This window comes from Peromyscus californicus, unplaced genomic scaffold (genome assembly GCF_007827085.1).
Source record: "Peromyscus californicus insignis strain IS unplaced genomic scaffold, ASM782708v3 Scaffold_11__1_contigs__length_118956290, whole genome shotgun sequence".
Classification (NCBI taxonomy): Eukaryota; Metazoa; Chordata; class Mammalia; order Rodentia; family Cricetidae; genus Peromyscus; species Peromyscus californicus.
Window position 1 is genome coordinate 110,298,931 of NW_026294402.1, and position 10,861 is coordinate 110,309,791.

General features: G+C 47.2%; 1 pseudogene; it reads right to left on the reverse strand.

Annotated features, from left to right (window-relative positions):
* Positions 1–4,051: 4,051 nt before the first annotated feature.
* On the reverse strand, positions 4,052–10,861 carry LOC128105525 (serine/threonine-protein kinase VRK1-like; annotated as a pseudogene).

Consider the following 10,861-nt stretch of genomic DNA (forward strand, 5'->3'; position numbering starts at 1 on the left):
GCATACAGAGACATGAGGGAAGGGGGGATGTGTAGGATGGCGGGCATACAGAGACATGAGGGAAGGGGGGATGTGTAGGATGGCGGGCATATAGAGACATGAGGGAAGGGGGGATGTGTAGGATGGTGGGCATACAGAGACATGAGGGAAGGGGGGATGTGTAGGATGGCGGGCATACAGAGACATGAGGGAAGGGGGGATGTGTAGGATGGTGGGCATATAGAGACATGACGGAAGGGGGGATGTGTAGGATGGCGGGCATACAGAGACATGAGGGAAGGGGGGATGTGTAGGATGGTGGGCATATAGAGACATGAGGGGAGGGGGGATGTGTAGGATGGCGGGCATATAGAGACAGTGAGGGAAGGGGGGATGTGTAGGATGGCAGGCATACAGAGACATGAGGGAAGGGGGGATGTGTAGGATGGCGGGCATATAGAGACATGAGGGGAGGGGGGATGTGTAGGATGGCGGGCATATAGAGACATGAGGGAAGGGGGGATGTGTAGGATGGTGGGCATATAGAGACATGAGGGGAGGGGGGATGTGTAGGATGGCAGGCATACAGAGACATGAGGGGAGGGGGGATGTGTAGGATGGTGGGCATATAGAGACATGAGGGGAGGGGGGATGTGTAGGATGGCAGGCATACAGAGACATGAGGGAAGGGGGGATGTGTAGGATGGCGGGCATATAGAGACATGAGGGAAGGGGGATGTGTAGGATGGCGGGCATATAGAGACAGTGAGGGAAGGGGGGATGTGTAGGATGGCGGGCATACAGAGACATGAGGGAAGGGGGATGTGTAGGATGGCGGGCATACAGAGACATGAGGGGAGGGGGATGTGTAGGATGGTGGGCATATAGAGACATGAGGGAAGGGGGGATGTGTAGGATGGTGGGCATATAGAGACAGTGAGGGAAGGGGGGATGTGTAGGATGGCGGGCATACAGAGACATGAGGGAAGGGGGGATGTGTAGGATGGCGGGCATACAGAGACATGAGGGAAGGGGGGATGTGTAGGATGGCGGGCATACAGAGACATGAGGGGAGGGGGGATGTGTAGGATGGCGGGCATACAGAGACATGAGGAGGGAAGGGGGGATGTGTAGGATGGCAGGCATATAGAGACATGAGGGAAGGGGGATGTGTAGGATGGCAGGCATACAGAGACATGAGGGAAGGGGGATGTGTAGGATGGCAGGCATACAGAGACATGAGGGAAGGGGGGATGTGTAGGATGGCGGGCATATAGAGACATGAGGGAAGGGGGGATGTGTAGGATGGCGGGCATATAGAGACATGAGGGAAGGGGGGATGTGTAGGATGGCGGGCATATAGAGACATGAGGGAAGGGGGCATGTGTAGGATGGCGGGCATATAGAGACATGAGGAGGGGAGGGGGGATGTGTAGGATGGCAGGCATACAGAGACATGAGGGGAGGGGGGATGTGTAGGATGGCGGGCATACAGAGACATGAGGGGAGGGGGGATGTGTAGGATGGCGGGCATATAGAGACAGTGAGGGAAGGGGGGATGTGTAGGATGGTGGGCATATAGAGACATGAGGGGAGGGGGGATGTGTAGGATGGTGGGCATACAGAGACATGAGGGGAGGGGGATGTGTAGGATGGCGGGCATACAGAGACATGAGGGGAGGGGGGATGTGTAGGATGGCGGGCATACAGAGACATGAGGGGAGGGGGGATGTGTAGGATGGTGGGCATACAGAGACATGAGGGAAGGGGGGATGTGTAGGATGGCGGGCATATAGAGACAGTGAGGGAAGGGGGGATGTGTAGGATGGCGGGCATATAGAGACATGAGGGGAGGGGGGATGTGTAGGATGGTGGGCATATAGAGACATGAGGGGAGGGGGGATGTGTAGGATGGTGGGCATATAGAGACATGAGGGAAGGGGGGGATGTGTAGGATGGCAGGCATACAGAGACAGTGAGGGAAGGGGGATGTGTAGGATGGCAGGCATACAGAGACATGAGGGAAGGGGGGATGTGTAGGATGGTGGGCATACAGAGACATGAGGGGAGGGGGGATGTGTAGGATGGCAGGCATACAGAGACATGAGGGGAGGGGGGATGTGTAGGATGGTGGGCATATAGAGACATGAGGGAAGGGGGGATGTGTAGGATGGTGGGCATATAGAGACATGAGGGGAGGGGGGATGTGTAGGATGGCGGGCATACAGAGACATGAGGGGAGGGGGGATGTGTAGGATGGCGGGCATATAGAGACAGTGAGGGAAGGGGGGATGTGTAGGATGGCGGGCATACAGAGACATGAGGGAAGGGGGGATGTGTAGGATGGCGGGCATACAGAGACATGAGGGAAGGGGGGATGTGTAGGATGGCGGGCATATAGAGACATGAGGGAAGGGGGGATGTGTAGGATGGTGGGCATACAGAGACATGAGGGGAGGGGGGATGTGTAGGATGGTGGGCATACAGAGACATGAGGGAAGGGGGGATGTGTAGGATGGTGGGCATATAGAGACATGAGGGGAGGGGGGATGTGTAGGATGGCGGGCATACAGAGACATGACGGAAGGGGGGATGTGTAGGATGGTGGGCATACAGAGACATGAGGGAAGGGGGGATGTGTAGGATGGCGGGCATACAGAGACATGAGGGGAGGGGGGATGTGTAGGATGGCGGGCATATAGAGACATGAGGGGAGGGGGGATGTGTAGGATGGCGGGCATACAGAGACATGAGGGGAGGGGGGATGTGTAGGATGGCGAGCATACAGAGACATGAGGGGAGGGGGGATGTGTAGGATGGCGGGCATATAGAGACATGAGGGAAGGGGGGATGTGTAGGATGGCGGGCATACAGAGACATGAGGGAAGGGGGGATGTGTAGGATGGCGGGCATACAGAGACATGAGGGGAGGGGGGATGTGTAGGATGGCGGGCATACAGAGACATGAGGGAAGGGGGGATGTGTAGGATGGTGGGCATACAGAGACATGAGGGGAGGGGGGATGTGTAGGATGGCGGGCATACAGAGACATGAGGGAATGAAAAAAACAAAGTTAGCAGAAAGCACCAAGCTCAGTGAGACAAAGATCGGAGACGTAGACCCTGGCTACTTGAAGACGTCAGGGAATAGCCAAGTCCTAAGGGCTACACATCTAGATCTCCAAGGCTTAAGAGCTGTAATTTAAGCTGTGTTGAGGGTTGCACTAAATGCTGAGGGCCAGGCCAAGAGTTGGTATAGCCCAGAGAAAGAAGCCTCAGACATGAGGATCTAGAATTCAGTTCTTTAACTTCTAAAGCTGACAGCCTCTACGTCTCTGGGCTTGGATCTATGAGCCTCTGTGTCTGCCAGCTCATTCCAAAAACGTTTGAACTTGAGGTTCTAAGACTGCCAGCATTGGAAAGCCAGGTACTCCTTTTCTACTTACGATTTCCATCTGTGTGGAACAAAATGACCCCAGCCAGTGGTCTGGTAACAGTAGTGAGCGTCATGAAGAGAAACAGAGAATAAAGGAGAGAGTGTGGAGGAGTAAGGTGTACAATCAATTGTAGAACAGTTGATCAGGCAAGCCTCTGATAGCTGAACTGTTGTGCAGAGGGTTTGAGCAAGTAAGGGGAAGAGTTTCTTGGGAAAGAATGAGCCACATAGAGGAGGCAGTAAGGTCAGAGTGTGATTGCATCCACAGTGGATCCAAGGACCAGCATGGAGCTAACTGGCAGGGGCAAATGTTGGGAGTAGCTGGCGTGTGATTAAGTCAAAGAAGTTCTTGGAAGGCAGTCACACGGACCTGGGTGGGTGGGATCTAGAGTGACAGGGAAGCACACTAGAATATTTGACATGAGTATAAGAAGAAGCACACAACTTGATCTTTGGACACTGGGATGTAAATGGGGAGGAATAGACACAGGAAGAATCAATTTTAATAATGTTTGTTTTTTTGAAAAAGAAACCAAACATGGCTGATTAATTATTACTCCAACTCCACAAAACACATGAAAATAAAACATAAAGTATAAAAGGAAGGGAAACAATAAAATAGTCCACTCCTGGCACCTCATTTACTTCTGGGCTTGCCTTCTGGTCTTGAGTCTGGGTGGTGTCTTCCACCGTGTATCTGTGACTCTGTGTCTTCCACACTACACATCATGCTTTCTTCTACTTCTTCCCCAGCTTCTTTGAGGCTGGATCTATCTTCACACCTCCGTCTCCACATCACTAAAATCCAGTTTGCCCTTATCTTTATTTCCTATAGCTTTTAGTCCTTGCAAACAAATGCCACGTACACTTCTATTAAGGTGTTTTCCAGTGTGGCCCAGCAATTATTTCACCTGGCTTGTTTTGTTTGTTTGTTTGTTTGTTTGTTTGTTTGTTTGTTTTCCAGGAGAGCACTTCTCCACCAAAGCTGCAACCTTGTCTCTATATCTAATTTTGGAATCTCTAACACAGTTAGGATTTTTCAATTATCCTTTTGAGGAAAATGAGGATAACGTGAGCCACTGGATCATGCAATAACCAAGTATTTCTAAATCCCCACATCATGATGGGAACACACTATTGTGTGCATCAATGCCGGTGAACTCCAGTGTGCCATCCTAGCATCTTTGGAGATCTTCTTTACTCTTTATAAACTGGGCAGTTCACATAAACAAGTCCATAGTATACTAAGTCCACCTGCTCAGGGTTCTTATAGCTCAGAAAATTGGAAGCCTTGATATCCCTGTATACATACACGTGGATGTTGGGGTGGTTTGAAAGAAAATGACCCTCAAAGAGAGTGGAACTAAAGGGAGATGTGGCCTTATTGGAGTAGGTTTTGTTGGAGCAAGTGTCACTGTGGTTTTTGAGGTCTCATATATGCTCAAGATACCACCCAGTGTCTCAGTCTACTTCCTGCTGCCTGCAAGGTATAGGAATCTCAGCTACTTCTCCAGCACCATGTCTGTCTGCACATCACCAGGTCCCACCATGATGATAATTGACTGAACCTCTGAACTATAAGCAAGCCACCCCAATTAAATATTTTTCTTTTTAAGAGTTGCCTTGGTCATGCCGTCTCTTCACAATAGAAACCCTAACAAAGACAGAAGTTGGTACTAGGGACTGGGGTATTACTGTGGTAGGCCTGACCATGTTTTTGTTTGAAGGAATATGGACCTTAGGACTGTGGATTAGAAAAGCAGTTAGAACACTTCAAGTGCTGCTTAATGGGCCATACTAGTAGGAGCATGGAAGACAGTGGTGCTGAGGGTGATTTGATGAACTGTGGAGGGCTGGTTCAAGAGGTTTCAAAGTAGAAGAATATTAGTCTGTTGCCTAGAGATCATTCTTGTGATATTTTGGTGGAATGTGGCTGCTTTTTGCCCTTGTCTGAAGAGTCTGCCTGAGGTTAAAGTGGAGAGTTTTTGGATTAATTCTGTTGGCAGAGGAAATCTCAAAACAGCCTGGTATAGACTGTTTGTGGTTATTATCAGTAACTCTAATGAAGATTTATAATGAAAAAGAACAAGCAAATAAAAATATAAAATATACAGATGCAGAAAGAGGGTACCAGGAAGTGGAATAGAGCTAAATCCTGTGTTGAAGGAGATAAACAGATTAAGAAATGGAATAAAGGGAGTGGTGACCTCATGGAAAGATCCCATCCAGCTAAGTTGCCAACTTGTGAAAAGGAACTAAAGAAAATCTTAGAGCTGGGTATGGTTGTGCATGTCTTTAATCCCAGTACTCCAGAGGCAAAGGCTGGTGGATCTCTGAGTTTGAGGCCAGCTTGATCTATACAGCAAGTTCAAGGACAACCAAGCTTAGGCAGTGGAGGAAAAAAGAAACCGGTGAAGATGTAATTAAATGAGTGGGCTGTGTTCCAGCCCAAGCAAACAATAGAACTTGGCAGCTTTGACCACATGGGTCTGGAGCTAAGGTTAGAAAAAAGGGGCTGTGGAATTTGCCTCCACATCTAAGGAAAACCACTGATGCCGGCATGTGTCAGGGGTGTCCCTGACTGGAGGCCTAAAGGGGCCATTTCACATGAAGCTGTGAAGTTGAAGCCTGGATTGCCTTGATGACCCCAAGAGGCTGGAGATGCCAGAGTCATGGGACACCTGCTGAGGAGAGCTGCTAACAGGGAGTAGAACCAGCCCAAGAGAAAGAACAGTGTTGCAGTCAACAAAGCTGAAAAGAGTTGGAGATCTGAAGAGCATTTTGACATCAGACATGGAGATGCAGAGTTTGGAGTTTGTCCAGCTGGTTTTCAGTCTAGCTTTGGTCCAGTATTTCCTCACTACGCTCCCTTCCCTATGTTTTGGAATGGTAGTGTGTATCCTGTGCCATTATATGTTTTAAGTATGTGATCTGCTCTTTAATTTTGATTTTACAGGGGATTACAGTTAAAGAGATTGTATGAATCTCAGAAGAGACTTTGAACTTAAGACTTTTAAACAATGTTGAGACTGTGATAGACTATGGGGACTTTTGAAGTTGGACTGAATGCATTTTTGCATTATGATATGGCTACAAGTCTTTGGGGGCCAGGGAGTAGAATATGGTGGTTTGAAAGAAATGGCTCCCAGAGAGAATGACACTAAAGGGAGGTATGGCCTTGTTGGAGTAGGTGTTGAGATAATTTGGCCCCCATAAGCTCATAGGGAGTGGCAGTATTGGGAGACTTGGCATTGAAGTAGGTGTGGCCTTGTTGAAGAAAGTGTGTCACTGTGGTGGCAGGCTTTGCGGTCTCTTTTGCTTGGGCTTCACTCAGTGTCACAGGTGCTTCTGATCAAGATGTAGCCAGCACCATGTCTGCCTGCATGACACCATGCTCCCTGCCATGATGATAATGGACTGAACCTCTGAACTGAGGGCAGCCATCTCAATTAAATATTTTCCTTTATAAGAGTGGCTGTGGTCATGGTGTCTCTTCACAGCAATAGAAACCCTAACTAAGACAGGTGTGGTCTTGTTGGAGGAAGTATGTCACTGTAGAGGTGGGCTTTGAGGTCTCATATGTGCTGAAGATACTGCCCAGTGTCTCAGTCTACTTTCTGCTTCCTGCAAGATGTAGGACTCTCAGCTGCTTCGCCAGTCCATATCTGCCTGCACACCACCATGTCCCGCCATGATGATAATGGACTGAACTTTTGAACTGTAAGTGAGCACCCCAATTTAATGTTTTCCTTTTTAAGAGTTGTCATAGTCATGGTGTCTCTTTACAGCAATAGAAATCCTAACTAAGACAGGTGTATTCCAGGATATCTAGAATTCTTAAGCCACACAGTTTTCTGATAAAATTTGGCATTTTTTTCTTATATTTGCTGATGGTCACTCCCAATTTTTTTCCCTGTTATAAAGTGATTTTATTAAATTCAGTTAGACATACTGTAGTTCTTGGCAACAAAAACAGTTCAAGCAAGCAAATTTGGTCATTTATACCAGGGCTGTAACAGAGGAAGTGATTGGGGGGGTTGATTCTAGAAGTTTCCTTCTATAGGTGGATTGATAGGCATATTAGTGACTTTTCTCACTGTGTGGCAGAATGACTTACAGGAGGTATGATCCTAGAAGGATTCATGATGGAGAAGACAGCTCATCTCAAGGGACAGAGGAAAAGGAAAGAATACAGAAAGGTCGAGTTGTAGTTCTTAAGAGTACACCCACAGTTGGCAGGAGAGATGGCTCTGTGGTTAAGAGCACTGGTTACTCTTCCAGAGGACTGAGTTGAATTCCTAACATCTACATGCAGCTCACCACTATCCATAACTTAACCAGCAGACACCAGGCAAGGACACGGTAGACAGATACACATGCAGGCCAAACACTCATACTCATAAAAATAAATAAGTAAACCTTTTCAAATGGTAACACCCACAGTAAGCCACTTGTCAGGTGCCTCCCTCTCATTTTCCTCTACCCCCCGAAATCTTTTCATGTTATGAATCCAATGAGCGATTAATACAGCAATTAGGTTAGACTCTGTGTGTCCAATAAGCTCCAAAGCCTGTCATTGGAACCGGCCTCCCAGTGTAAGAGCCTGTAGAGGGCAGCTCACATTCGAGGCACACTAGGATTGGTGCATGGAAGGGAGTGTCCATAGAGCAAGGAGGAATTCAGGACACTTCCATATTCTCTCGGTTGGGCAACTGTTAGGAAGGAATTGTGGCTTCCTGAAATGAGAACATAGATTTATAATGTCACCTGATGCAGGCTGTACAAGATTTGAGCTGCCTATAAATCAGCCAAGTCCAGATGATTTATTGATAATTATGAATCTCAGCTTCAGGGAGGAAGTTGGGATGAAAGACTTAAATTGCAGATCCACCAGTGTAGTCACAGGAGTGGGTGAGATCATGCAGACCATGTTTGAAGGTTAAGAAAGGGGGAACAAGCAAAAGGCAAAAACCTGGGATGCCAGATCACAAGGAGGAAAAATCTGCCAAGTCCCTACAGAGAAGTGACTTTGTTACCTTCCCTATAACTGAGAAAGAATACTCTAACAATGGCAGCTTAGTGGGGAAAAGATTCTGTTACAGTTTTGCACACTCACTGTTTAAACACAGCACTATCATGTTTAGTGTGGATTAGTGATGATGGATGACGTCAATGATGATTTAATTCCTTCAGGCAGTGCTGGTTATATTTCTTAAAACAATGCTTGTCTTGTGAAACCAAAGCACAAGGCAGAACTCAAATCAGCAGGTTTCCCTGGGGCGTTTGTGTCAAACTCAGACACATGTTGGTAGTGTCCATGACTCAGCATAGTCCACAGCTTTGAAGAGGCATTCCAACAAATGCAGGCCTGTCCCCAGGCTAGGGTCTGTTCCCCAACCAAGAAGAGCCAGGGTACAGTCATTGCTTCTTTGGTTTTAGAAGACATTCAAAGATTTCATTCAGCCCCAACTAAGTTCAAGTGTGGAGGATGGGAAGCTCGGGGATTTCATCTAGAAACCACCACCTCTGCATTCCAGGTGTTTATCAACTTGAAGTGTTCATGATCGGGAAGTTGAGAGAAAAAAAAAAGCATTTCTCATGAAGAGCCTCAGAACATGAATTATAGTTATTATGATCCATTATTTACTTCCAAATACTTTGACATATCTGTTTGTTATGTATAGGAAAGCTTTAACGTACAGTACATTCCTGGTAGGGAGCCTGCCCCAGTCTCAAACAGTACTCTGGAAATGATTAGCTACCTTTTTACCAAAAGCTTCCCTTCAGGGGCTCGTGCTGTGTTTCTCGCTTTTATTTTTATTTTGTGTGTATGTGTATGTGCGTATGTCTGTCGTACCTTTGTGAACAGGAGTTCAGGTGCCTGCAGAGGCCAGTAGAGAGCCTCAATCTCCTGTCACCAGCATTACAATGATTCCTAAAGGCCAACATGGGTGCTGGGAACCAAACTTGGGTCCTCTGAAAGAGCAGCAAGTGCTCTTCATTTTTGACATGCATCTCCAGTCCCATCACCTACTTTAAAAAAAAAAAAATCAACAACAGAACTTTGTTAGTTATCATAATGTGTGTACAGTTGGGTGCTCACTAGTGTTCAAGACAGACATTGCCTCCTGTCTTCTGACCCAGAGCCCCTCATAGACTGCCCGGGGACATTCAGAAGCACAGTGTGGAATTTCAAAGGACTTCTCTGAAGTTTCTGTTTAACAGCCTTAGCCTAAAGTCATCCTGTCCTACTATGTAGCCTAAATAGTGTAGGTGACCAGAACGTCACCCGAAAAATGACTGTGGAAGTCCAGAATATGCTACACCATAAACATCTCTTTAGCATTTGGACTACTTTGAGACGATTATTTTGAAAATGTAGCAGTAATGATTAAAGAAGAGATTATGGAGTTGAGGAGGAGTGGGGGGCTGGAAGAAGAGGGTCGGGGAGAGACAATGTAAACAGTACTCATGCATGAAATTCTCAAAAATTACGATAAAATAAAGGTGCGATTTCTGCTTCATTAGAATAGGAAGATGGTTAACAAGTTATTTTTAAGTGTGGCAAATATCAGGAGGTGTATTAGAATTAGATTATGCCATGTGGGACTGATTGGCAGGCCCTGCAATGTGGGAAGCTCACAATCTTGTCTTGATCAGCAGTGTTTGCAAAGCAGGCCTGAAAGGCATGGCCCCCAACCCATAAAGAATGAAGCAAGCAGAAACTAATTAGAAATGTGATAAGCAATGATTAGGCAGTTACTTCAGGGGGAAAATGAACAAGATGAGCAGATGCCAACTGGGATAGCCTCTGTGGAAAAGGATAGACAAGCTTGCTTAGATGAAAAGTTCCCTGCCTGTCACCTGGGGAAGCAAGTTCCCTCAAGATGGGGCCATTAGCATGTCATTTGCACACAGATTTTTTTAAAAAAGGAAAAGGTCACCACAAAACAGGAACTCCTAGGAGCCAGCAAGCCCTGCATTTAAAAGACAGTGATTGGCAGGAGGGATGGGGTCCCTGCAGAGGGTGTTTGGAGGGCTGTTGCCAACTGCTAATACTCCTGACCTCCAGTAGCCAGAACTGAAATGACTGGTGTGGACAGCCTGGAGGAGGGTCAGAAGACCTTGGCTCCTGTTTGGGCTGAGGCTCTTGAGTCTGAGCCCAGAGACCTTGTGCATTTGGAAAAAAAAAACAAAAAACAAAAAACAAAAAACAAAAAAAATCAAGACTTTCTCTTCCTGTGCGCCTGCCTCTGTTGTTTGACTGGTGCTGTGGTTTGAGTGTGAGTTGAGGCCTACCCTTGAGCTCTAACTGGTGGTGGTATTTCAGAAAGTTTTGGAACTTTGGGGGGGAGGGCTGGGCAGAGGGGGCCTCACTGGAGAACTGGGTCATCAATGGTCCACTTGTAGCTTTGTAGCAAGGTTCCACGTCTGAGTTTGGCTTCAT